We start from the raw sequence: 27,592 nt of genomic DNA, 5'->3' as shown, positions 1-27,592 counted from the left end.
TAGCAAAACGGCGAGGACAGCCCAGAGTCACGGAAGGCCTACGGGTGAATCCCACACAGACAGAACCTGTGGAACAGGAGAGGGCCTGGTGAGGATCCCAGCCGGTACACTACAGGAGTGTGAGTTGTGAGCCAGCTGCTACGAAACTGAGGCCTACCTGACCTCTACGTCTTGCGCCTGGGCCCCTCCCTGTGAGACTGCCAACCCTTGGGGATTAATCAGCCCAGAACCGAGAGAGGTGGGGGAGGCCCCTGTCCCAGTCCCACACCGGGGGAGGCAGCGCTGCCAGATGCCCTGGTTTACATCGAGGGACCTGGGGAGCTATCCTGTACAGACTTGGCCGCATAGGGGACAGAAACTCCTGTTCAGCAACGGCATATTGGGATTCCTTCCTCCCCACAGGCGGGGTCCTCTAAGTAGGTGCCTCTCACGTCGGATAATGCTCAGCGGCTGAGACCCTGAAGACCGACCGCAGAGGCCCACTCGCACGCTTAACAAGGCTATATCCTGGGCTCTGAAAGGCCTCCTCTTCACCCCTGCGCCTCTCCTGACACTGCACCGGGGTTCTATCCAACTTCAGCCAACGGGCTTGCTTTGCCGCTACTGGTTCATTCCCAGGGGGCGCCCTAAGGTAAAAGCAGAGGCGGTCGCCACTCTCTAGTACCTACCTAATTTCCCCCAATGGCTAAGACTCTAAAATAGCGGCAACCAAGGGGAAAAAGGACCGCTCACTCAAGGATCTCCTCCTTATATCGACTGGCAACACCACGCAGCCTCCCAAAGCACAGGATTCTGCTGAATTGGGGGACGCGGAAGCCCCACCCACCCGTTCCATCATTGAAACGCTCTTTGCCTCACTACGGGAAAACCTGAAAAACATGAAGACAGAGCTAGCACAGGAGCTCAGAGAGGTGAGAAGGGACGTGGATGCGCTGGGGGACAGAGTCGACACACTGGAAACGCAAAGCTCAAATGGAGATAAAGAGATCGAGCAACCCCAATAGGAGGTGATCCGCCTCAAAGATCAGCACCTGGACCTTCAGGCTCACGCCGAAAACTTACAAAACAGATCGAGGTGCAACAATATATGCATCAGGGGCAGTGCGCACAGAGCTGAAGGCCAGGACACTGAAGCATTCGTTGGCAGGCTCCTTAGGTCCATTCTAGGGGCCACTGCAGACATGGAAATTAAGCTTGATCGTACTCACTGAGTGGTGCCGAACAAAGCCCTCCCCGGCTCCCCGGCTGATATTCTCACATGTCTCCACGTCTTTCAATTGAATGAACGTATCCTCCAAAAGGCGTGGGACAGCCACCTAATCCATTATCAGGGGCATCAACCCACTTTATACATGGATCTTGCAGCCTCCACGTTGCACAAAAGGAAGGCATTCCACCCGATCATGTCTCAAATGCGGGACAGCAAAGTCCCATACTCTTAGGGCTATCCGTTCCAACGTATTTTCCGCCTAAATGGCAAAATCTACCAAACATGCTCCGTACAGGAGGCTCGTCAATTGCTGAATCTCACCGATGATACTCTAGAGGGCCCCCCATCGAATGCAGGTTTGGGCAGAGAACGTGACACTCACAGATGGAAGATGGTGGGCCACTCTGAGACTCGGCTGCGTCCAGACCCGGAAACTATTGCTCGAGAGCGGCAGGCGGTATTGGCCTTCCTGGAGGTGGACTCTGCGGGCCCAGCATGAAATGGCCTCAACCGCCTTATTGAGCCCCTGACGCTTTTGCATTGTTAATCTTTCTGGGTCAGTCAGTCAGTCAGTCAAAAGTACTTTATTCGGTTCATATCAAAAACCATAAAAGTATAGTACATAATACAACAAATACAACGAAATCAAGACCACTTATATAAAATGTGACAAAGCAATACTGCACATTATTATAAGCCATACACTAAAATCCCGTATATACAACAATACAAACACATTTCAAAAGCAAAAGCAGGAGGCTCTGACCGAGTTCATATTTTCCCACTATGTACTCTATAACCAGTTTATATTTTTCCTCAGTCTCAATGCTATTGATAAAAAATTAGCTATATTAAAAATCACCCAAGGGTTTTCCAACAACTGAAGATTCAAAAGAGCAGGTTTAACTTGTCTGAGACCTCTATCTTTAATGAGAGGAATAATTAACTTTTTCCGAATAGGGCAAAGGTGTTTGCAAAAGAAAATAAAGTGCACAGTGTCTTTAATAGAGAAGCTATCACAGGAACAAATCTCCAAATCCATTGCTTTCGTCCACCCTGGACGATCAGTAAGGAGAAGGTGGAATTTGTTCAGTCTAAACTTAGTTAACAGATATCTGTGATTCATATTGTTTACAATTCTCAGTTAGGGTTCTAAGCCACTGGAGGTAATTAACAACTGGTGAGCCCGTACTGTTGGTTTACGTAATTCCTTTTCTTCTCTTGCTAGGTATGCCGACTGTTTATATGTGTCTTTCACCCATTTCACATCCCCCTTTAATAAATGTTGTGGGTGATCAAACAATTCTGGACGACCCATTTCAATAGTTAATTTTTTGACATAGTTCAACCAGGGGATGGTATTACCATGCTCAAGGGCTAAACAATCCCTGAGAATCTCATGATTCAACTCTAATCCAGGGTTTCACCACATTAAAATCCATTTTAATAGCGGGGCTAAGGCGATGCGGTCTGAGAGATATTCTACCCCGCACTCCTGGTGAACAATATATCCAGGTGTTGACTGGGGAAGGGATAAGATAGATTTCAAGAACTTATCCTCTGCTACCTGCAGCGCCTTTACATTTTTCAACCCCCATAGGTCGGCTCCATACATAGCTATTGAAATACACTTAGCATCATAGGTTTTCAACACTGCCTCTAAAGGCTTTGCCCCTAACTTTTGGACAAAGTCCAAAACAGCCAGAATAGACCTAGCAAAGGCATTACGTTTAGCAACTAGTTGGGGCAACCAGGTAGACCTGTCATCAAAAATTACCCCCAAATAAGGAAATCTTGAAACCCTGGATCGAACATTCCCTTCACAGTGCAAGGTCTTAAACCTTTTGGACTTGCTACCCACAATCATTACGTGAGATTCCGAAAAGTTCACACTTAAATCCAGCGCTTTCATAAAGTTAGCAACTACATTTAAAAGACGTTGCAGCCCCACTGCTGTGAGTGCTATTAAAGCGGCATCATCCGCATATAATAATGCTGGAATGGAAAACTTGCCAGCCCTTGGAATGTCTTGGCACGCCCCCGTGAGTGCCGCACCCAAATCATTAATATAGAGAGTAAGAAGCAAGGGGGCTAAAATACACCCCTGCCTAACCCCTTTAGTGATCCCAATCTTGCCCGTGCAGTTACCTAGCCGGTCATATCTGACTGTGGCTGTTAGGTCCCTATGTAGGTCAGCAAGAAAATACACAATATTTTTATCTATGTCCAGTTTAAGGAGCAATCCCCGAAGTTTGGACCTATTCACTCGGTCAAAGGCCGAGGAAAGGTCCATAAAAGCTAAATATAGCGTACCCCTTTTGGCAATAGTGTATTTTCCAATTAATAAATGGAGGTTGAGGCTTTGTTCTATGGTCCCTCGTCCCTTCCTAAACCCGTATTGCAGGCAGGAAAGTGTATCTGTGTCCTCCAACCAGGCACTTATTTTACCTAGAACCACTCGCCCCAGCACCCTCACTGCAGAGTCAATAAGAGAAATGGGGCGATAACAACTGGGATCGCCTCTATTACCTTTCTTAAAAATGGGTATGATAACAGATTCAGACCAAGTGCCCGGAATCCCTACAACACATACCCTGTTAAAAACGTTAGTTAAAACTGTAGACCAGAGGAGGAGCCAAGATGGCGACCGGGACGGCAGCGTAGGCTCCCGGCTCCGTGAACCTCCGCATCCCGCACAGATATCCTGCATGAGATCCTTAGCCTGCGCTATATGCCCGTGTTGGTGAATGAGAGCGGCAACCGATCGTGTGACTCCGAAGTTTCTGGCGGCGGTATCGCCGGAGAAATGTCCAGTTGAAGTTTGCGGCCTGTGCAACCCTGGAACCGGGACCTCGAGTGGACAACATGGCCGGGCGGCAGTTCAACAACAGCGGCCTTTGATGACTGGGTGGAGTCGGACTAACCGGAGCGGTGCGAATATCGGCCTACATTTCGCCGTGGTCGTTCCTACCACTAAGCGTAGCGGAACGAGTGCATGCCCGAGGTGGCTAATCCAAGATTCCCCGGTGATTGTCTCAGCCTTCGCCGGTGAGCCGCCCGGCCGCCGCCCGTAACTCGCCCTGATTCTTGCGGACTGCTCCCGGATTTTCGCGGGCGCAGGTCTGTGGAGGGGATGACTGTTGCCCGTGACCACACACCGGATATATTTTTTGCCTGCCCCCGAAACCCTGATTCCAGTGACATGGAACCTGAGGCGCTTGTCCCTGAGTCCTGGTCCCAATCTGGGTTGGACCTACCCGGCGGCCATCTTGACAGGACGAAGTCTACTATCCTGTACACTGGGTCGCAGCACGATTGGAAGTGTGCGACTATGAGGAGCGTAGCGGAGCGAGCGCCGAGAGCTGTGCTGGGGTATGGTGATCTTCTCGAGGCCCTCGGTGCCCTTCATTCCACCTTGGTTCACGGCGCCTGGGTATTGGGGAGTAAGCTTGATGGGGTGACATCAGCGTTGGAACAGTTGCTGCCTGCCTGTCCCCAGGTACACGGGGACTTCCTACACCGCACACAGGAGGACAGTGTCGTGACCGCCCCTGTGGATAGTGACCAGCTGGAAACTCCGGACAGTATCTTAACGTGTGATCGGCTGGCTGTGGGTCTGGTCTGTTCCGGAGGTCTTGGACCTGAGTGGGGGGTGGTGGCCTTGTCCCGTGCGCGGCCTCCGGCAACCCAGGCAACATTCAAGCAACGGTCGCCTGCTCTGGCTGATTTCGCCTTCTTGGACCTTGTGTGCGGTGCAGATCCTGGGGCAGCACTGGGAAAGACGACTCTCCATACTGCTGACTGTGTCGGTGATCAGAGACTTCCACCCTACCTGTGTGTGTTGCTTCCTGTTCTCTTTTGGACGCTCCTCTTCTTTGTAGCATTGGACATGGCACTGGGTCGATGGGTATGCATGGGTAGATTCGCAAAGAGTGGCCAAGGATAAGGCTGATCCTTCAGAGGTGGTCATCTAATAGGCGGGCGGGCTCAGGGGTTGCGTGCTCTCACGGCATAACTGTTAGTGTAACAGGCGCTTAATGCTCCCCATTCTTCTTTGACTTGGTCGATTCTGTGTTGCTTAATGTTTGCTTTAGGGGAAAACAAATTGTGCGGGAGGGAGAAGCCGGGGGCATGTTTTGAAGGCCCTCCTCCAGTTTATTAATATTCTCTCTACCCCCCCGTCTGGTGGGGTTTCTTTTCCTACTCCTCTTTCTCTGTTTCTTCTATATTTCGGGTCTGGTTCCGGGGCGACAGGCACGCTGCTGGGGGGGGGGGGGGCCGTACTCATCTGCAGAGGTGCAGGGTGGGGGGTTGGGGGAGGGGATCCTTTAGTCTTTAACCCTTTTTTTCCATGGCCTCCTTTTTCTTTTCTTATTCTTCTTTGTCTTTCTTTTCTGGGATCAGCATGGTAGAACTCCTTCATCGTTAATCGCTGCGTTTTCATGTGTGCCACAATTTCCGTGGTGTTTTCTGGGTTTTAGGGCAGGGGACTGCAGGTGCAAATGGCCGTGATATTCCTCCACATCCTGAACTTCTTGTTTCAGCGCCATTGACTAGATAAATTGCTGTTTATTGTGGACGTTTATTATTCTGCCTGCCATTTCTTGCTGCCGGGAAACTGTTTGGCACCTGATCCTTCCATTCTCCCTTATTATAAAATGAAAACCTTTTGTATCATGGTCTCCTACTTGGGCTGTTTAGTGGCCGAGAGTATACCAGCATGGAGATTCTGCTCCCCGAGGTGCTGCCTGTGATAAATATTGATTTCTGTTATTCTGAATGCTTAGCGGCCGGCCCCGGGGGTTGTAGGCCCATACTTGTTATTGGTTGAAATGTCAATAAAGGTTTTTCAAAAAAAAAAAAAAAAAAACTGTAGACCAGGTCTTGAGATCGGATTTAAAAAGATCAGCAGGAACACCATCGGGACCCGGAGCCTTGTTACTCGTCAACTTACCGATAGCGTCTGCCACCTCACTCTCGGTAACCGTTAGAGTGTAAGGGTGAAAAATGGGGGTAAGCATATTCACCTCCTCAAAATTTTCCCCTTCATAGACTGCCTTAAAATGAGAGTACCACAACTGTTCCTGAATACCACAATCAAGTTGGTTATTACATTGGTCATGAAAAAAGGGTTTATTTACAACAGCCCAAAATTTGGCGCTACTCCTAAGGACATCCACGGAGGTTAACTCTTCCCAGGCATCCTCCCGTATCTCCCCTCTTCTGGTTACCAGAACTTTATTATAGTTTTTCCTTAATAAGGCCACCGTGGCCCGATTCACAGGCTTACCATTCAGGGCGGCCTTCAGCTTTTTATTAGCTGACGAGCAGTTATGATCGAACCACCCTTTTTCGGCAGGATCCTTAGCTATACCTGTACGTCTAAGGTCGGCTGAAACCTGAGAACAAATTTTTGAGTAAGCCTCTAAAACCTCTTCATCATCTGCTTCCATATTCAAACATGTGTCCAGCGCAGATCCTACCTTCCTTATTAAATTGGTATGAAAGTCTCCCGGTATGACTCTACTCCATCTAATCCTGCGGGCCTGATCTGTTGGACGGATATCTAATTTGTCCTTTCTATTTTTAGCTATCTCAGGCTTTGTGATCAGATCCATGACACTGAGGACCACTGGGTTATGGTCACTAAATTGTGACCAAACCGGTGAATATCCAAGAATCCTAACTCCCAGTGTAAAACTAATGAAGATGTAGTCAATAACTGAGTGACTACCATTCCCCTTGAAGGTAGGTATCTCCTCAGCCACCATTGGTGGGAGCATCAAACCGTTATCCGCCAAAATAATTTCAAGGAGATCTCCCTGTGCAGAATGTTCAAAATGAGTATCCCCTTGTTCTATCGGACCTAACAAGTCTAATGACAAGCATTTATCAGGGCAACCATGGATGTTGAAATCCCCCATAACTATGATAAAACATTCTTTTTTGTTGGCTTCCTTATAATTTGCCAAAAAAAGATGTAACATGGACAGGTGATCAGTCGGGGTGACTCTGTCATAAGAATTATAAAAGTTAATAATTAAAACGTCTGCCACTCCACTCAGGGAGATTTGTACAGCTAAACAGTTACGTGATCCCGTATCTAGTTGAATAAGAGTGCCGGGGATAGTGGCGGAAATTAGGGTGACCAGTCCACCCTTCGCCCTCCCCATATTGGATGGAACCGCCGGAATAAAATAACTAGAATACCCATCCAATGTCAGGATATTCCCTGTATCCCAGGTTTCTTGTAAACCTATAATGTCACCCAGACCCACAAATTCCCTCCAGACTGGGTCATCTATTTTGTGTTTGAGGCCAGCAACATTCCATGTTACCAGCTTTACAGGTGTTCCCCTGGAGCCTAGATCACACTCATCTACAAGGGGGACATTTCTTACCGGTGTGACTGTAGTGCGGACACTAAACTGGGTAACAGGGAAAAAAGTGTCTTCTTGAGTCCCTAGTCACTCAATTTCGCCCAGATTTGAGAAAGTATCAAATCTGTTAAAGACTGGGACGGTGAATTCATAAGAATCTCTCGTTATAAGTGGGTCAGTGCACACTTGCCTGATATTATGTGGGGGATAAAAGAACCCCAAAGGGAGTACATTTACATGCTCATTTAAGATTCTAACTGACCCAGCCTGCCTCAAAATGTTATCCACCAGCCTGGGAGATCTAAAGCTTATGACGACGCAGTCGCCTTCTAAGCTTTTCTTGGTCTTACCCACCCACGGCACCCTTTTAACCATCAAGAAATTATTATACAAATGCTGTCCCTTAACTGTTTTGTTGGATAAATAGTGGAGGGCCTTATTTTCTAATGAGGTTCAATGTTCGTTTTGACTGCCCTCAATTTTAGGGACATTGGCAAGTATTATTGTGTGTGGACATGCCTCTGCTGGTAAATGTAGCGACGGTGTACTCTTAGGGGATTTTACCAAAGGACTTAATCTCCCCACAGAACTCCTGAGACCCTGCTGCTCTCCCTGAGTAGCTCCAGTGACTTTTGGCACAAAAGATGGAATACTAGGTCCTACCCCCTGGGAAGCTGCTGGGGGTACCGGTTGTTGAGGTGGGGTGATTAAAGAGTCCAACAAGTTATTTACTGGGGCTGAAGCTACACTTAATGCGTAAGCTACTGAAGAACTTGGCCCCTTCTTTGGGTCCTTAGTATTAAGGTGTGTTTCAATGGACTTCAGTCGTTCTTCTATTAGTTCCAACTTGGCCATTAGGGGTGAAGTAATTGACCTAAGGCGTACATCCAAAATCTTAACTAAGTCCAGCATACTTCCCTCATCACTATGTTCAATATCTAAATTAGTACAATCAATTCTACCCTCCCCCCGATTCTCAATAACTATGGGAGGGAGTATGGCTTCATTTTGATACGACCCAGAAGCGGACTTACTGTTTCTAGGCTGTTTTGCCTGTTGCCGGCTACCATGAAGAGTATTTTTAGCCTTCCTTTTCGTTGGGGCAGTTTTACTGCGATTGGTTGCCATGTGTGGTCCGGCCCTCGATAGCCTGGTGCAAGTAGCCACAGGAGAAGCAGCTATGCTAGTTCCAAGTAAGGGGGCAGGAGAAATCGTGGCACTGTCTGCTGCTACTGACCCATTAGAAATCATATGGGGGTGCGAGCAGACCGATGGAACATCGATAGGGGAGGGAAAAGACGGAGGAGCTAAATGGCTGATGGGATCCAAGGACAATCTACGCTCAACTAAATCAATCTCCCTGGCAAAGGCCGTTTCTACCTGTTTCAAATAGCCATCGAGTGTCCCCATGCCCACCGCCTTCAAACCTGTTTTGCTCCTGACTTTAGACATGCTAAACAGTAAATAAACACCAGCTAATGTCTCCCCTTCACAGGTATGCACAGAATCAAACAATGAGCTGTCCCACACCACCCAACCTTACAATACAAGTTGTCAAAATAAGATCACTAAATGTAAAGAAGTAGGCCCAGCCCAGCCTCCTCAGGCCTCTGAGGGCGTAAGAGGGCACGCCCTTTGCCCGGGCTTAGCCCGCGCACAGCCTGTGCGCGTCCTGCGACGCGGAGGGAGCCTGTTCGTATTTGGCGCCTCCGGGCGCGGAAGTGGGTGCGTGAAGGGGCGGGAACACTGCCGGGGATTCTGGGTATTGTAGTCTGCTCCCTCCGCTACGAGCACCAGTGGCGGCGGCGGGAGACAGCGGCAAGTCAAACACCGGGCACTCGCTTCGCAGGTCCCACCAGCAGCCCAACCGTCCCAACAAGAGGTCCCAGGTATGAACGAACACTGAAGCAGAATGAGACAAGGCTCCCGCTCCACCGAGGGAGCCTGTTCGTATTTGGCGCCTCCGGGCGCGGAAGTGGGTGTGTGTAGGGGCGGGAACACTGCCAGGGATTCTGGGTAATGTAGTCTGCTCCCTCCGCTACGAGCACCAGCGGCGGCGGCGGGAGACAGCGGCAAGTCAAACACCAGGCACTCGCCTCGCAGGTCCCACCAGCAGCCCAACCGCCCCAACAAGAGGTCCCAGGTATGAACGAACACTGAAGCAGAATGAGACAAGGCTCCCGCTCCACCGAGGGAGCCTGTTCGTATTTGGCGCCTCCGGGCACGGAAGTGGGCGTGTGTAGGGGCGGGAACACTGCCGGGGATTCTGGGTATTGTAGTCTGCTCCCTCCGCTACGAGAACCAGCAGCGGCGGCGGGAGACAGCGGTAAGTCAAACACCAGGCACTCGCCTCGCAGTTCCCACCAGCAGCCCAACCGTCCCAACAAGAGGTCCCAGGTATGAACGAACACTGAAGCAGAATGAGACAAGGCTCCTCTTTCTGGGTCATATTACAGCCTTTCTGTGGTGGGAGTGGGCCCGGGAGGGTCCGGGGGGGGCACGAAATCTCGACTTGATCAACCCTTTACCCGTGGTACTTACCAACCAGAAGAATCGTAGTATCCTTTGTGTAATGTTCACTGTTTTTTGTGTTATGTAGGGATTGTTAGGTCTCCCCGTCTCCCCACGCTCACTGGAACCGACCCTCCAGGTTGGCTAAGGGTTGTTTCACAAGTATGGATTAGCTGCTCTTTCCTTCGGAGAGCCACATTGGCTCTGCCCTTCAATAGTAGTACATTTCTTAGACCCCCTACTCGACCATCAACATGCCACACTCTCTTAAAATACTCACATTGAACGTTGAAGGGCTCAACAATCCCATCAAGTGGCACGCTATCCTCCGCTATCTTGAACATTCTGGGGCACACATTTGCCTCTTCCATGAGACACACCTTCTCCCCAGCGAAACCCATAGGCTTCGCCCCATGAAATTCCCTCAAAAAATATTTTCGTCTATGAACACTAAATCAGCAGGGGTGGCCAGTCTCACCTCTGCGTCCTTTCCCGGGTAACTAGGTCCCAAACAAGCAGACCTTAAGGGTCGACTCTTAGCCTACTCCTTCACAATAGGGATGCACACTCTCGCTATAGGCTCAGTCTACGTCCCAAATGAGGGTCAGGAGGGATTCCTCCAGAGGGCGGTACGAGAGATTGGTGGGTCCTCTGACAGGATTGTATTACTGGGAGGTGACTTAAAAATAGTCTTCGAAGGCACAGTTGACAGATCTGCCCAGAGACAGGGACAGACTGGTGCCATCTCAAGAGACGGACTTCAGAACTTGCGGGAAATGGGCCTCTTAGACATTTGGAGAACACCTTTTACTCCCACTCCCATAAAACATACGTGAGGCTAGACTACTTTTTAGGTACACATACTATCCAATCAAGCACTCAGCAAATAGAGATCTTACCCCGCTCCCTCTCAGATCACTCGGCCGTACTGCTAACCCTCTCTCTGCGTAGGGCTTGCTCCCCACCACGATGCTGGTGCCTCAGGGACACATTATTACACCGCCCTGAGGTGCTCCAGCAAATCTCCAAGACTACACGAGATTACCTGAAGATAAACGACACACCAGCGTCCCAGTGGCTGTTCTTTGGGACACCTTGAAGGCGGTTGTTAGGGGGGAATTTATTGCAATTGTGGCTTCCGACAATGTTGCCCGTAGAGACAAAAGAGACCTTCTCTCGAAACAGGTACAAGAACTGGAACGCGTTCACCAAAGGACAGGGGCCCCATGAATCTGGCGGCAGCTAGAAGCCGCACGCATCCAATTAAGCGCCTTAGATATAGATAGGGCAGAATACGCAGTGCTCAGGCTCTGCCATACCTTTTACGCTGAGGGAGAAAAAAGTGGGAAGCTACTGGCCAAAAGACTGCAATTAGGAAGGCAAGCCACAAGAATCACCTCAATACTCACTCCTATGGGAGTGGAGGAGGACTCAGATCAGCAAATTGCTGAGACTTTCAGTCAATTTTATGCTGAGCTTTACGAAGCACAACCTCATCCCCCAGACATGCCTATTCAATACCTGCAAAATGCAGCGACAGCCAAAATTACGCCCGACCAGGCTGAAATGCTTGAGTCCCCTATTAGAATAGAAGTGATAACCGCCATCTCTGAGCAAAAGCTACTTGAGTCCCCGAGCCCAGGTGGGTTCCTCGCCCTCTTCTACAAGACCTTTTGTTCCCTCCTGGCCCCCGTTCTCACCCGACTGTACAACGCTATAGGAACCTTCTCATCTTTACCCTCAACAATGTTAGAGGCATCTGTAGTTATACCAAAGCCGGGGAAGGATAGATGCCAGTGCACTTCTTATAAGCTGATCTTGCTTCTCAGTGTTGATTTAAAACTATTCACTAGGATTCTTGCAACAAGACTGCCCCCCCTACTCCCTGGCCTGATTGACCCAGACCAGGCAGATTTGGTCCCCAACTGGCAGTGTGCCGACAATATCAAGAGACTGCTCCACATTATTGATAAAGCACATCGCTTTGAGGCGGAACGCATGCTCCTCTCCATCGACGCGGAGAAAGCACTCGACAGTGTGCACTGACCCTACCTCCGGAAAGTGTTACAACACTTTGGGTTCCCTGCCACGTTCACAAACTGGGTCTTAAGCAGCTAAACTACGCCAGGGGCCTCAGTGCGAGTCAACAGTTATACATCAACTTCCTTTCCCATTCAAAGAAGTACCAGACAGGGGTGGCCGCTCTCCCCTTTACTCTTCGCTCTTTATATGGAGTCAATGGCCCAACGAATCTGTGACAATCCCCTTGTCACTGGCATACATATTGGAGGAGATGAGCACACTCTTAGTCTATACGCAGATTATGCCATCGCAATGCTGGAGGACACTCGAACCTCCCTCCCGGCCCTCCTGTCTGAATTAGAGTATTTTCCCTAGCGGCAGGCTTTAAGATTAATATTCAAAAGTACTCTTCCCTTAATTTAACCCTTAAAGATCCCTTGCTGACAGGACTGCAACAAGCTCACCCATTCCAGTGGGCTACAGAAGCAATCTCATATCTTGGAACACAGCTCACTGCGTCTAATCAGAGCACCATCTCCCTGAATTACACCATGTTGCTCAATCAAACGCGGTCTACTCTGCACTGCGGGAGGTCGCACACACTGTCCTGGCTGGGCAGGATAGCAGCCATAAATATGACAATCTTACACAAAATATTGTTTCTCTTTCAGACTCTCCCATTGGAGCCACCCCCGATCACCCTGAGCTCATTACAAAGAGAGGTAGAGTGATTTATATGGGCGTACAAGCAATCCCGACTGCACAGGAACTTATGCTATAGAGCCCCAATAGAGGGAGATCTGGGGATCCCTAATCTACAGGAATCATACTGGGTGACCCAGGTCAGGACATTTGAGGAATGGTCACGTTCTGAGTCAGAAAAGCATTGGTTGTTCATTGATAGGGCAGTGGCTGGGCAATCACTGTGGAAGATTCCATTCCTCCCCAAAAGGTCAAGACCCTCGAGGCTATACCTCTCCTACATTACTTGGGCCTCCTGAGGGGCTTGGGACAAGGTGGCGGTGAAGAGTGCATTAACAACATTTCCCTCACCACTAACACCTATAGTGGGCAACCTGGGCTTCACCCCTGGCCTATTTGAAGAGACTTACGCTCACTGGACAAGGAAGGGTCGCAGATCTATATGGTACTTCTTTGATGAGACAGGCCCCCTGGCCTGTGAGGACCTTTGAATGCAACAGAAGCTCCCAGAATACGAGCGCTATAGGTATCTGTCACGAGGAGCCCGGCCTAAGAGGGGGTGATGGCCTACCTATACTAACTGTCCGTGTGAATCCCCTCCTCTCCCCTCTTTGTCCCCAGCAACCAGAAGTACGAGCCAGAGAGGATAGCTCGCTGCATGCGAGCAGATCAGAGGACGCGTGTTTCTTTAATTGGGCTGAGCTGGACACGCACCCCGCCCACACGGATGACGAGGATAAAAGGAGGAGTCCCGAACCAGGAAGAAGTCAGCAACCGGGAGTGGAGAGAGCGGACGGAGCAGACGAAGAGTGGAGAGCGTGCGTAGAGGAAAGACGAGACCGAGAAGAAGACGAGAGACCAGAGACCGGGACGACGGAGCCTGGAGGCCTACGACCCCACGACTCGCCCCGCCACGTTTCCGGAGAAGCGTGGCACCTACAGGTACGGGACCGTATCTATGGTTGGGCGGGACGACGGAGGCTAAAGAAACCTTAGTAATCGCACTTCCCCGTTCCCATACCCTCACCTCACCGCCACTTGAGGGACCTAAAGAGCACTGTGTGTATTCCTCACTCCCGACCCTTCACCGTAGTTGTTCCCCAGCACACCTGCCTGACATCGGTGTTTCTTGTTTTCTTTTGGGGACGCCGACACCGGGGACCGGAGAAAGCCGCACCGGCCCGAAGAAGCCGACATCCTGGACGGGAGCCGATACCGAGCGAAGAGTCCTCACCAGCGACCAACCCTTAAGCAGGAAGCCGAAGTCCCCCTTCCCTATTATAGGCCCAGGACTCACAGGAAAAAGGTGTTACAACCAATAAACCCTACCGTAACTGCACACTCTGACTCCGTGCCTCCTTTGCACCCGCTACAAGTGGTGGAGAATGCGGGCGTAGGAGCACCCATCTGTACGGCAAAGATGGACGAACTAATTCAACATTTGGTCAAGGGGCAGGAACAGCTGGGATGGGCCGTAGAGCAACAGCTGCACGCCGCTCAAGCGGACCGGGATTCCTTAAAATCAACGTTGACCGCCCACCTCAAAGGCCTACGGACGACGTTCAGGGACCCGAGTTCAGACAACCCTCCACCCCCTCGTCCCGTTAACCCCGGACCCTCCGGGATCTCGTTGCAGAAGTATGTGGCAGGCGAGGACCCTGATGCCTTTCTGCTGAATTTCGAAAGGGCCGCGTTAGCATGTGGGTGGCCTGTGGAGAAATGGCCTTTCTTTCTGGCTCCGTTGCTGACGAGCGAGGCTCAGGCAGCCTATCAGGTTGCCAATGCGACTGGCAATGTACCCTATGCCACCATTAAAACGGTGATCCTAGATCATCTGGGGATGGATGCGGAGGCATATCGGGTACGTTTCCGGAAGGAGAGAGGCGCCATGGGGGAGAATCCCAAAACGCTATTTCTACGCCTCAAACTGGCTGCAGACAAGTGGCTGACCCCGGCCTCCAGCACAAAAGACGAGATAATGGACAAGATCTATTTAGAACAGTTCCTGGAGTCCGTACCATTCGCCACCCAGAAATGGTTACGGCAACACTCTCACTTGACCACCGCACAAGCCATTGAAATGGCCTCTTCCTATGCCAGAGCGCAACCTCGCACAAACCCTGGGGACTATGAGAAACTCTCCCGGCTCATGCCGCATAAAGGAGAAAGGAAAACCCGACCGACAGGGGAAGCCTATCCGCATAAACCCGTGAGAGCTGAGCCCATCCCCTTCAAGGGACCTCAATGCTTTGAGTGCGGAGCTTGGGGACACATTGCCCGATTGTGTCCCCACCGGAGGCCCTTGGAAGAACCCATGGAAGTGGGATACGTCCCCAAACCGGTTCTCTACACAGCGGAGCTGGGCAGTTCCTTCTACGTGAGTGTAAGGGTGAATGGGAGACCGGTCCGGGCCCTACTAGACTCTGGGTGTAGACAGTCCGTGATAAGAGGGGTGTTCATAGAAGCCCGACAAGTGGTTCCCCAAACACGGGTTTGCATTAAATGTGTACACGGGGACACGAAGCCCTATCCGGTAGCTCACGTCTCCCTAGAAACCCCGGAGGGTGGACAACACCACGTGAAGGTAGGGGTACTAGACACGCTACCAGAGGAACTGATCATAGGAACGGACAATCCCAACTTCCTGGACCTGTTCACACATTCCACACATATACAAACCCCCCCCCACGAGGACAAGGCGAGAGTAGAGACGTCCCGTCCAGCATACATCACACCAGAGCCATGGGCAGGGGATAGGAACTTCAAGTTCGCACAGGCCAATGATCGCTCCCTATATAATGCCTGGGAACAGGCTCACCACACCCAGGGAGACGCCTCTCCAGTCTTTCCCCGTTTCCTTATCCACAATGACTTGCTGTATCGCCAGGGGAAAAAGGAGGAGCCCTTACAGCTGTTAGTGCCGCTCTCCTTTAGGGAACAAATCCTGTTCTATTCTCATTCTCATCTCCTCGCTGGCCACATTGGTACGGAAAAAACGACACAAAACGTCCTGCGACATTTCTACTGGCCAGGCATTTACGCAGACATCAAACAACACTGCAGGGCATGCGAGCTCTGCCAGAAAAAAAAACACCCACAGGCCCCCTGGAGTTCCATTACGACCCCTTCCCGTCATAGGGACCCCGTTCGAGAGGGTAGGCCTAGACCTGATAGGCCCATTGCCCAAAACCAGAAGAGGGAACCAGTATGCACTGGTTATGGTGGATTATGCAACCCGCTTCCCAGAAGCCTTTCCCTTGAGAGCCCCAACATCACGAGCCATAGCGGAGAGAATGATTGAGCTCTTCTCCAGAGTGGGCTTCCCGAAGGAGATATTGACGGACCAAGGGACCCCCTTCGTGTCCTGGTTGATAAAAGAGGTATGCAGCCTGGTGGACCTACGGCATATCAAGACATCGGTCTACCACCCCCAGACCGACGGACTGGTAGAGCGGTATAACGGGACGCTCAAGGCCACGATAAAGAAGATGCTGGCTGTGAGTGGAAAAGAATGGGACAATCTTCTACCTCTGGCCCTATACGTCATTAGGGGACAAACGCAGAGTAGCCTTGGCTGTTCTGCGTTTGAGATGTTGTATGGGCGACAACCCCGAACACTGCTTGAGATGACAAAGGAGGTCTGGGAGAAGGAAGCAGGGGAGAGCCAAGGTCTGCTGGAGTATACTCAGGACCTAAAAACCAAGTTGGGGAAAATACGTGACTTGGCCTACATCAATCTGGAACGGAGTCAACAACGACAAAAGACTGCATATGACAAAGGGAAGAAATGGAGGAGGATGGAGGTGGACGACTGGGCCTTGGTGTTGTTACCATCCGCGACCCACAAGTTCCAGACCGAATGGAGGGGACCCTACAAAGTAATCGCCACCGTAGGCAAGACCAGCTACAAATTGCAGATGGCCCCCCGAAAGACCCAACTCTATCACATAAATCTACTTAAAAAATGGATTGGGCCCCCCCCTCAAGACATACATCTAGCCCTACCGACAACCGGCTCCTCCTTGTCCACGTTACAGGAGTTGGTCATCAGCGAAGACCTCATACAAAACGAGAAAAGGAGCCTACACGACACATTGGAACAGTTCTCCTCTGTGTTTTCCGATGTCCCCGGGAAAACCACAGTAATAGAACATCGCATCGAGACTACCCCAGGAGTGGTCGTCGCAAAACGACCGTATCGGATACCCGCTGCACGGCGACCTGCCATACAGAAGGAGGTCCAGGAAATGCTACATATGGGGATAATCAGGCCTTCCCGTAGCGAATGGTCATCACCTATCGTGATGGTCCCGAAACCGGATGGCAGCTCCCGGTTCTGTATGGACTTCCGGGCCCTAAATCAAGTTTCTTCCTTTGACACATATCCGATACCACGCATAGATGAGCTGATCGAGCGCCTCGGAAAAGCCAAATATATCAGCACGCTAGACCTGACGAAGGGCTACTGGCAAGTTCCACTGAGAGAGGAAGACCGTAAGAAGACTGCCTTTTCCACCCCAAGCGGGTTGTTCGAATTTAACGTCTTGCCCTTCGGCCTACATGGAGCTCCCGCGACGTTCCAACGACTGATGAACGAGGTACTACGGGACCACCAAGACTACACGTCCGCATATCTTGACGACATAATCATTTTTAGTCCCTCATGGGAGAGCCACCTCAACCACCTAACCCTAGTCCTTCATGCCCTAAAGAAAGCGGGCCTGCGGGTGAATGCAAAAAAATCGAGAGTAGGATTCCACAAGGTGAAATATCTGGGGTATGTGTTGGGCCATGGGGTCATCGAACCCCAAATAGAGAAAGTCCGGGCCATTTCAGATACCCCGTTTCCCTCAAACCAAAAAGACATGAGAGCGTTTTTGGGACTCGTCGGATATTACAGGAGATTCATACCCTCGTTTTCAGAAATAGCCACCCCTCTCACTGATACCCTTAAGAAAGGGACAAGCACCCAGCTCTTTCATTCCCCCACGCCAGCCATGTGGAACGCGTTCTCCACCTTGAAAAGGGTGATAACCACCAACCCCGTCCTGGCCTCACCAGATTACACCCGACCCTTCATATTACACACTGACGCTTCCGACTGTGGAATAGGGGCGGTATTGTCTCAGACATCCGTGGAGGGAATAGAACACCCCATTCTCTACATAAGCAGGAAGTTGTTCCCCAGGGAGGTGAAGTACCCCACGATCGAGAAGGAATGCTTGGCGATAAAGTGGGCCGTTGATAAGCTTAGATACTACTTGGAGGGCCACCCATTCACCCTTTTCACGGATCATGCCCCGCTGCAGTGGATGAGCCAGACCATGTCCCACAATCCCCGGGTATTGCGGTGGTTCCTTACACTCCAACCCTTCTCGTTCACGGTACACCATCTGAAAGGCATAGAGAACAACAGTGCGGACTACCTATCAAGGCATCCTCTCCCCGAGCGGGAGAATCCAAGGGGGGTGGTGTGTCACGAGGAGCCCGGCCTAAGAGGGGGTGATGGCCTACCTATACTAACTGTCCGTGTGAATCCCCTCCTCTCCCCTCTTTGTCCCCAGCAACCAGAAGTACGAGCCAGAGAGGATAGCTCGCTGCATGCGAGCAGATCAGAGGACGCGTGTTTCTTTAATTGGGCTGAGCTGGACACGCACCCCGCCCACACGGATGACGAGGATAAAAGGAGGAGTCCCGAACCAGGAAGAAGTCAGCAACCGGGAGTGGAGAGAGCGGACGGAGCAGACGAAGAGTGGAGAGCGTGCGTAGAGGAAAGACGAGACCGAGAAGAAGACGAGAGACCAGAGACCGGGACGACGGAGCCTGGAGGCCTACGACCCCACGACTCGCCCCGCCACGTTTCCGGAGAAGCGTGGCACCTACAGGTACGGGACCGTATCTATGGTTGGGCGGGACGACGGAGGCTAAAGAAACCTTAGTAATCGCACTTCCCCGTTCCCATACCCTCACCTCACCGCCACTTGAGGGACCTAAAGAGCACTGTGTGTATTCCTCACTCCCGACCCTTCACCGTAGTTGTTCCCCAGCACACCTGCCTGACATCGGTGTTTCTTGTTTTCTTTTGGGGACGCCGACACCGGGGACCGGAGAAAGCCGCACCGGCCCGAAGAAGCCGACATCCTGGACGGGAGCCGATACCGAGCGAAGAGTCCTCACCAGCGACCAACCCTTAAGCAGGAAGCCGAAGTCCCCCTTCCCTATTATAGGCCCAGGACTCACAGGAAAAAGGTGTTACAACCAATAAACCCTACCGTAACTGCACACTCTGACTCCGTGCCTCCTTTGCACCCGCTACAGTATCAGGAAATTAGACACTTGGAGATGCACCCTGAGGTTCTTCCCCAAGCACAACGACAGCTAACAATGTCCGAAAAATGGCTTTTATCCAAAAACTCAGACTCCCATCTCATATCAGAGATTTACAACTTAGTGAGGTCACCTCAAGCGGTTACTAAATCCCCAGGCGAAAAGAGGTGGGAAATGGAAATAGGTCGGGAATTCACACAAAAGGAATGGGAAGACATATACTATAGGGCCAGGCACACAGAGCGCAATGTGGCAAGCATAGAAACGGCAACTAAAATAGCCACCTATTGGTACCTTACTCCCCCCAGACTCCACAGAGGTAACCTTGCAAGAAATCCCCAGTGCTGGAGGGACTGTGGATCCCTCGGCACTCTAATGCATATTCTGTGGGACTGTCCCAAGCTTGCTAACTACTGGACACAAGTGCTTGATGATGTAGATAAATACTTCAACACACAGGTTCCTAGATTCCCAGCCTACACCCTTATGGGTGTACCCAATCCACTGATATTCCCTCTAAGATCACGCAGAGGCTGCCAGATGGGATTGGCACTGGGAGCGGCCCTACAAAATATTCTCACACACTGGGGATCCGCCCACCTTCCGACACACCTGGTGTGGCTGCAACGAATGTGGAACATCCTGGGCATGGAACACATCTCTCTTTCCCTAACGAATCAAGGAGCCTCCTTTTCTGACATTTAGAAGCCACTCCTAGCGCTGCTCTCGTCTGAATTCAGAGAGCTCACATGCCCCAAATATCTGCGACTCTTGAGACTCATGTCCACCCACCTGTGGCTTCTTGAGAAGAATCCCTAGTTAATACAAACTATTGGTGGGGGTAGGAGACCAATGGGGGGAGGGAGTTGGAGTTAGTTAAATGTTTGAATATTACTGAAACCCCTACGTCAGTAGGGTAATTAGAATGTAATAGCTTACTGCGTTACTCTTATGTTAAAAACCAATAAAGAATTAATAAACCTAAAAACAATCACAATTTCTTATTAAGCTACCAGTTCCACCCTTGATGTTTTCACAGTTTTTAGGTCGAACCTAGAGGCAGCGCGCATGCGCTTCTCTGCGAGGCAAGCTGTAATCCCTCTGCGGAATTTGAACACACCCACCACACGACCTGACGAGTAAAACAATGTAATGAAGGCAAGATGGGAGTCCAGACAATCACATTTTTTGTTGTGGATGAACCACTTCATTTTCAAATAGCAAAAGTCAGAGTGAACATCTCTCACCTCTTTGGGCACCTGTGAAGCGTGTGCAACGTCAGAAGTGCTAAACCTGTCTAAAATCTAAAAACATCCACGGTAATAACGCTCAAATCCAGAGTACACATGAAGGAATGTTAACCATCGATATGGAGTGGTTGGTTACATGCAAAAATGAAATACCCATGATTGTTATGCCTGTGGATGCTGTTGCTTTTCTTGCGCACCAAAGACTACAGCCTGGATATGATTGGAACATTTGAGATAGTGCCACTCTTTGAAAAGTAAAAAAAAATCCAGCGGCAAAAATACATTCAGTATGATGTAGGTGCAAGGTGGTAGCTGTATGGCCAACTAACTTGAAGATAGTGGGCAAAGAGCATACTTAAATTTTGATTTTCTGATGTTAAATTTCTCTTGATCTTTAGATCAGTCAGGCAGGGTAGGCTGTTTTCGCAAGGTTAGCTGTTTCCGTCAGAGCTTTTGTTACCAATTCTTTACAAATAATAGAATGATCTGCTGCAGCCAGACGAGTATTTTTTCCCATCTTATGCGATTGGCAGTTTGGTGTAATCATTCTGCCTGCTATGGAATGTGTATTCCATAGTATGGGGGACTATTATACACCTAAACAGTACACTTAACCATCACACTTTGTCACATCGATTTCTTTGTTACACATTTAACAGTACTATTAAGCAGATATCTTCCTAGCCCCCTCCAGGACTAAGCTGTGCCTGGTCCTCCGACTAGGCAAGGCCCATTCAGTCCTGACTCCAGCACCTCCAGGCTTCCGCCTCGCCTCTCTCCTGGTCGCTCTCTCTTTCTCTCTCTTTTACTCTCTCTCTCCTCACACTGTCTCTCGCAATCTGTCTCTCACTCTCAGTATGAGTCTATCTTTGGCATTTTTTGCCATACCTTCCATTTCTCTTTGCTTTACTCTGTGCTATCTCTCTGCTTGACATTTGCTCTGTGCCTCTTTGGTCAGGTATCAACCTTGTCTGTGCCTCCTTGCTCTGTCCTGACCCTTGGTTTTTGTGGTAACTGTTGTATGGACCATCTGTGTGCTGATTACGGTGCCTTGGCAATTAAGTACTTGTGGTAGTAGGGGTGATCCCTCGACTTCTTTTGTAACTTTCTTGTTCGTGTTTTACTTTGCTCCCCCCCTTGTTGTTCGTGTTCACTTTGCTCACGGCCCCCTCCCATTGTCCATGTTCATTTTGCCCCCGCCACCCCTCCTGTTGTCCATGTCCACTTTGCTCCAACCCCCCTCCCGTTGTCCGTGTTCACTTTCCTTCCGTCCCCGTTGTTTGTGTTCACTTTGTTCCCGCCCCCTCCCGCTGTACTTTGTGTTGTCTTTCTTCTCGCCCTCCTCCCGTTGTCCGAGTTGTCTTTCTTCCCACTCCCCTCCTGTTGTCCGGGTTGTCTTTCTTCCTGCCCCCTTCAGCTGATTTGAAAACCTGCAACGGGTCCGTAAACACGCACTTTATACTTATAGTCCTTGCTTACGAAAAGCCAGGCTGGCAGTAAAAGAGGAGTAGTTACTGCTGCCTTGCTTCTCGTAAGCAATGACTATAAGTACGAAGTGCGTGTTTGCACACTGCTTGCAGGTTTTCCGAACACATAAATAAAAGGCAATGCCATTTAAATGCCAATACCTCAAACTCTAGCAAACGCGAGACCTATTGCATTGCAAATGCTTGTTAGTGTTTTACCTTCTACATAAACACATTCTTATTTTTTTTTTAAATCTTTTTATTAAACAAGCCCATAAGACACTACATTATTAAGCTTATGTGCATGTACACCATAAGGTTGATTGATAACTAGAAAACAGCGTAGGAGGGGTGAAACACACACAATCGTCATATGAATAAGCATAGTATAAGACCAGAAGGCGAGTTATAACAGACACATTATCGTACATTGTAAAATAAATGGAACAGTATCGCAGGTCCCAGGCCTCTCTATGCATTTCTGTATCTGCGCCAAGGAGACCATATGTTTTCCCATTTCTTCTAGTACCCCCTACTTTTGTATACTACTTCTTACGCTCTTGGCACCAGTCCAAATCATTCTCCCACTTTGTCACTGGTTGAGGGGAGGGGGGTGCACCCCAGCGCCGGGGATGTTCCGTTTAGTAGTCTAGTACGCCTAGGCCAGTCCAACCCTCCCTTAATTATTAGAAGTCATTTGGCGTCCATTGAGACCTTCTTCCTGGATACCCTTGACATTATTGTTGTGACTCTTTGCCAGAATGAGTTGATCTTGGGTCATTCCCATAGGATATGAAAAAAGGAGCCCTCTTGCTAGCAGTCCCTGACACACAGCGTTGTTTGTGCCTTTTCCCATTTATGAAGAAGTGTGCGTGATTAATAGGAGGGGTGTAGTATTTTAATTTGTATCAGCCTGAATCGTGTGAGGTTGCAATTTCTCTGGGGCTTTGCGGGGCCTCTGTCCAGTTGTCATCCTCTATATTACCAGGCACTACGAAGGAAAGCCAGGGGGTCTGGTGCATTGTTTATGACTTTTCGGAATATTGTTGACATCCCTTTATCATGGATGGGGTCGACCAGCAGCCTGTCTTCCAAAGGGGAGGGATCTGGAATGGACGTGCCTCATTGTATGTGTCTTTGTAGGGCATGTGTGAGTCTCAGGTAGGGAAATCTCTGGACCGGTGTCAGGCTATATTCTTGTTGTAACTCGTCAAAGGGGAGAGGTGCACCATTCCTCCACACATCCCCAAGATGTTCAATACCTATTGTCTATCAACCCCTGAATCACACTAGTGTGGCCACCTCCCTCAGCCGGTCTCCGAACCATAGGGGCGTCATGCCAGTCAACTTTCCCTGCTGTTGCATAGTTCCTATAAAAGCTATATAGGATCTGCGCATTCAGACAACATACACTGTAGGATTGGTGTCAGACTGATTCTAAACACCTCCACCGGGTATGTTGGCCTGTGTACCAGCTAGCTCACAATGCCACTAGAAACTCCTCTTATCAGGGAGAGAATAGTTCTTGGCAACTATCGAACATGACAACCCTGATCCATCAGGACCGTGGAAACAGTGTACTACTTTTTCACTCGTGCTCACTTAATCTCAGAGAGATACACAGAATAAACGGTATGGACGTTTTTCAATAAGCATTTATTGAACTGTTGTTATTCTGGTGTAAGATAGGGGTGCTGAAACAACCATGAGACAGTAACAGATATGATTAGAAGCACTAAGAAAGTAAAAGGATGGTAGATTTCTACCATTTTGCTATAACCATGAATACAGGCAAGTATATAAAATACATGACAATAAAAATACATACTCCACCGATGCTAACTAGATGTACCTAAGTGTACCTAGCATGTATGTAGGTGTTGAGCCAAGAATCCCTATAGGATAAAGTCAACCCCATTACCTGAAGTGAGAGACTATGGGACCCCGTCTTGATCTCAAGTTGGACACTCCGCAAGTGATGTTAGACCACTGCGAGCTGGAGTATCTGCATGCTTGAGCCTCAGCGTCTCACTTCAGTGTGTGTCAGCAGGGAAATCCTGATCTCCTCTGTTTGTCTCAGCAAGATCTGATGTTTATATACCCAAAGGTCTCCTCGGGGGTTCTACCTTGCTGCTCCACTTGTCGTACTAAGGATGACGTCGGGAATGAACTTTATACATATATATTATACAGAAGATGATAGTCCTGCTGAGTTTCCAAGAATCCTCATGCATAATGTTTGAGGGCTTTACCAGGGAAAATCCCGCGTTCTGTGTGCAGTGTCGTATCTAGGTAAAAGGTCAGTCCCTAAGAACCGTTATGTATGTAATGTAGGGAAGAATATAGGTGAAAGGTTACGATATTACCTTAGCCTATATTGGGGTACCTATATGGAATATAACACTGCTGTCCCAGGAACCTGTTTGCCTCATTGCAACATGTAACAACAGCTGCTGTATGTGCTGGCCATTTTGGGCATGTCTTGCGGATGTAGAGGAATGGCTCGTAGTTTCCGCCCGGCATTGCATCTCTATCTATTCTGTAGTCCAGTTTCCCCTTATCCACATATACCCAGTCATTTATAACCAGAAGTTGTGAGGTCCAGTAGTAGAGCTTAACATCAGGGACGGACAAGTAGCCCTCATACACCCCTCTCTGCAACTTGTGTAGGACTGTCCTAGGTGTGCCTCCTTGCCATAACAATGTGCAGAGTTCTTGCGTCACACGCTTGTAGAAGGATGGGGGGACTGGGTATGGAGTGTTCTGTAGGATGTATAGGAGACATGGTAGGACCATCATTTTGTATAGGGGGGCTCTGCCCATTAGGGACAGGGGCAAGGTGTGCCAATGTATTATATCTGTGTGGAGTCTATCCAGCTGATGGGTGAGGTTTCTCTGAAGGAACAATTGATAGTCGCGGGTTATTTGGAATACCAGGTATTAAAAACCTTCCACAGTGACTGGGGCTTCACACCTTGCCGGTAGTTTCAGAGGGGGACACGACAGTAGGAACACTACTGACTTGGTCTAATTTATTGTGTATACCGAGTAGCTCCCAAACAACTCGAAGACATGCAGAACCCTTGCTATGGAGTGATATGGCCTTGAGAGATACAGGATTATATAGTCGGCATATAGAGAGACTTGTTCCTCCCTTCCCCCGCGCCGTGATACCCCCAGATCAAGGGGTCAGTCCTAATCTAGTGTGCCAGTGGCTCCAACACCAGAGTAAATAACAATGGCGGTAGGGGGTAGGCCTGCGTGGTTCCCATCGGCAGCAGGAAATGTCTGGATAGTCCACTGTTAACCCTCACTCTGGCCACTGGTCCCTGGTAAAGCAGTTTTACCCATCCACAGAACTTAGGGCCAAGGCCCTGCCTGGAAAGCACAGCACATAAATAGGGCCATTCTATACTATCAAAGGCCATCGAGGCGTCCAGTGCCATCAGTGTCTCTGTTGGGGTGAAAGGTTTTTTGTCAAGTGTTGGACTCCATCAAGTGTCCGTAGGTTGTGGCGGGTGCTTCTGTGGGGCATAAAGCCGGATTGGTCAACATGAATTATGGTGGTGATGACTGTCACTAATCCATTAGCTAGAGCTTTCACCAACACCTTTGCTTGCACATTTAGCAATGAGATTGTCTTGTATGAACTGCATAGGTCTGGGGGTTCACCTGACTTGTGTATGACTACGATTGTACCCGTGTGCTGATCTGCGGGCAATTGTCCCTCTTCCCCAGCTTCCAATAGCATTCTTTTTAATGGTGGTACTATTCTAGAGGCGAGGCTTTTGTAGAGCTCAACAGGAAGTCTGTTCTGACCTACTGCCTTCCCTGACCTCAAGGAGCCAAGGGCGCTGGACAGTTCTTCTGTAAGATCGGCATCCAAGGCCTTATGTCTGTCAGCAGACAGAGTTGGTAGTGAGAGATCTCTCAGCAGCTCCTCACAATCAGTCTCACTTACAGGCGAGTATAAACTTTCGTAATAGGAAGCGAAGGTCTCTGCTATTCCTACGTTGGATGTTTGGAGTGTCCCAGTTTTGTCCCTATTACTGACCACCCAAGATCGCTCCCCATCCCTCTTTTCGAGTCAGGCTAGTAGCCTAGCAGCCTTATCGCCCACATCATACAATCTGTGTTCTGTTGCTGGAGCGTATGCTCGCGCTTCGTTGTCAGCCAAAGCACGTAGCTCCCGCTGATGTAAGGTTAGTTTATGTTGGGCAGCGCTCCCGCAGGCTGTTGCCTCTTTCTCTATTGTGATAATCTCCTGTTCTAATGTCCGTATTTTTAATGCTTTCTCTTTTTTCTTTCCCCCTATCAGCGCCTGGGCTTGACCCCATAACACTGTTTTAAAGGCCTCCCATATAAGCTGGTGTGATTTGACTGATCCTTCATTTTCTTTTAAGTAAAGGTCGGTCCCTTCGTGGAGTTTGTCCCTTAGTGTTTGGTAATTGCCAGGGGTCGATTCTCGGGAATGCTGTACTGCTTGTGGTCAGTCCCTGGAGGGTAGCGCTAACTGAGGAATGATCTGAGATGCCCCTTGCCATATGTGTCAGCTGTGTAAAGCCTCCTACCTTGCCGTGCTGTGTGATTAGGTAATCAATTCTTGAGGTAGCTGTGATGCACTTATAAGTATGTATATTGTCGTCTGTGGGTGTTGTGCGTCCTCCAGAGGTCTGCCATGCCCATGGACGTCAGGAAGCTCAAAAGGGTCTGCTCCCTCTTTTGCCCTATATGCGCGTGAGAGTGGTCTAGGTCGGGATCCATAACTGTGTTGGCGTCTCGCCCAACTAAGAGTGTACCTGTGGGAAGCCCCACCAAGAGCGTGCTAATCTTCTGGAGAATAATTGGGTGTAATCTCTGGCAAAGTGCAATTAGCGCCACTCCCATCTGCCTGCCACAGCCATGCAGCAGCTAGCATCATCGTAACAAGTTTTGTCTATGTTGAAGGGCAATGCGTTTCGTATCAGAATGCCCACACCGCGGGTATCTGTTGAATACCTGGAGTGAGCTACCAGTTTATATCCAAAGCGGTTTAGGGCCTTTTAGCGGTTCCCTTTCAAGTGTGTCTCTTGCATCATTACTACATCAGGGGAATGTTGCTTGATATGTTGAAGGACAAGTGTTTGTTTAATTTAGTTCCTAAGCCCATTCACATTCTAGGTCCAGGCTCAGATATTGGTAGATTTCCTTGATATCTTGGACATGACGGTTTGGAATTGTGAAGTGGTTGGCCTAGTGTCCACATGCATCGTATTGCGACTATATCCGTCTTGAGCAACAGCTAGATTGCTAACAACAAATTTAAACAGTTTCCCCAACTTCCCCCTTCCTGCATCCCTGCTGGTGAGTTACAAACCCCCCACCTCCCCAACATGCAGAGTGCCTGTCGCCCAAACTGTGCTATGGTAACAACTGTTGAGGGGTAGTGAGCAAACCGCCAGCATCGTCAAGAGTATTATTACTGGTGGATATAACAATACTCCTGAACTTCCCGTGAGAGTATACCTGTTAACAGACCCTGTAATAATGAATGAACTCTGAGAGAAAGTCTTGAGTCTTTGTTTCGGTAGTTGACTGTTCAATGTTGGATGCCCCTTTATGCTGTCTCATTTCACATTCCAATCTCCGTGTCCCTCCACCCCCACCCTAGACAGAAAGGAAGGAGGGAAAATTCTTTAATTGTTAATAATCCCCACCGAGGGTCACTTATCTGGTTTCTGTATC

Source organism: Triturus cristatus, chromosome 3_1 (assembly GCF_964204655.1).
Source record: "Triturus cristatus chromosome 3_1, aTriCri1.1, whole genome shotgun sequence".
Lineage (NCBI taxonomy): Eukaryota > Metazoa > Chordata > Amphibia > Caudata > Salamandridae > Triturus > Triturus cristatus.
This window is presented reverse-complemented; position numbering follows the sequence as displayed.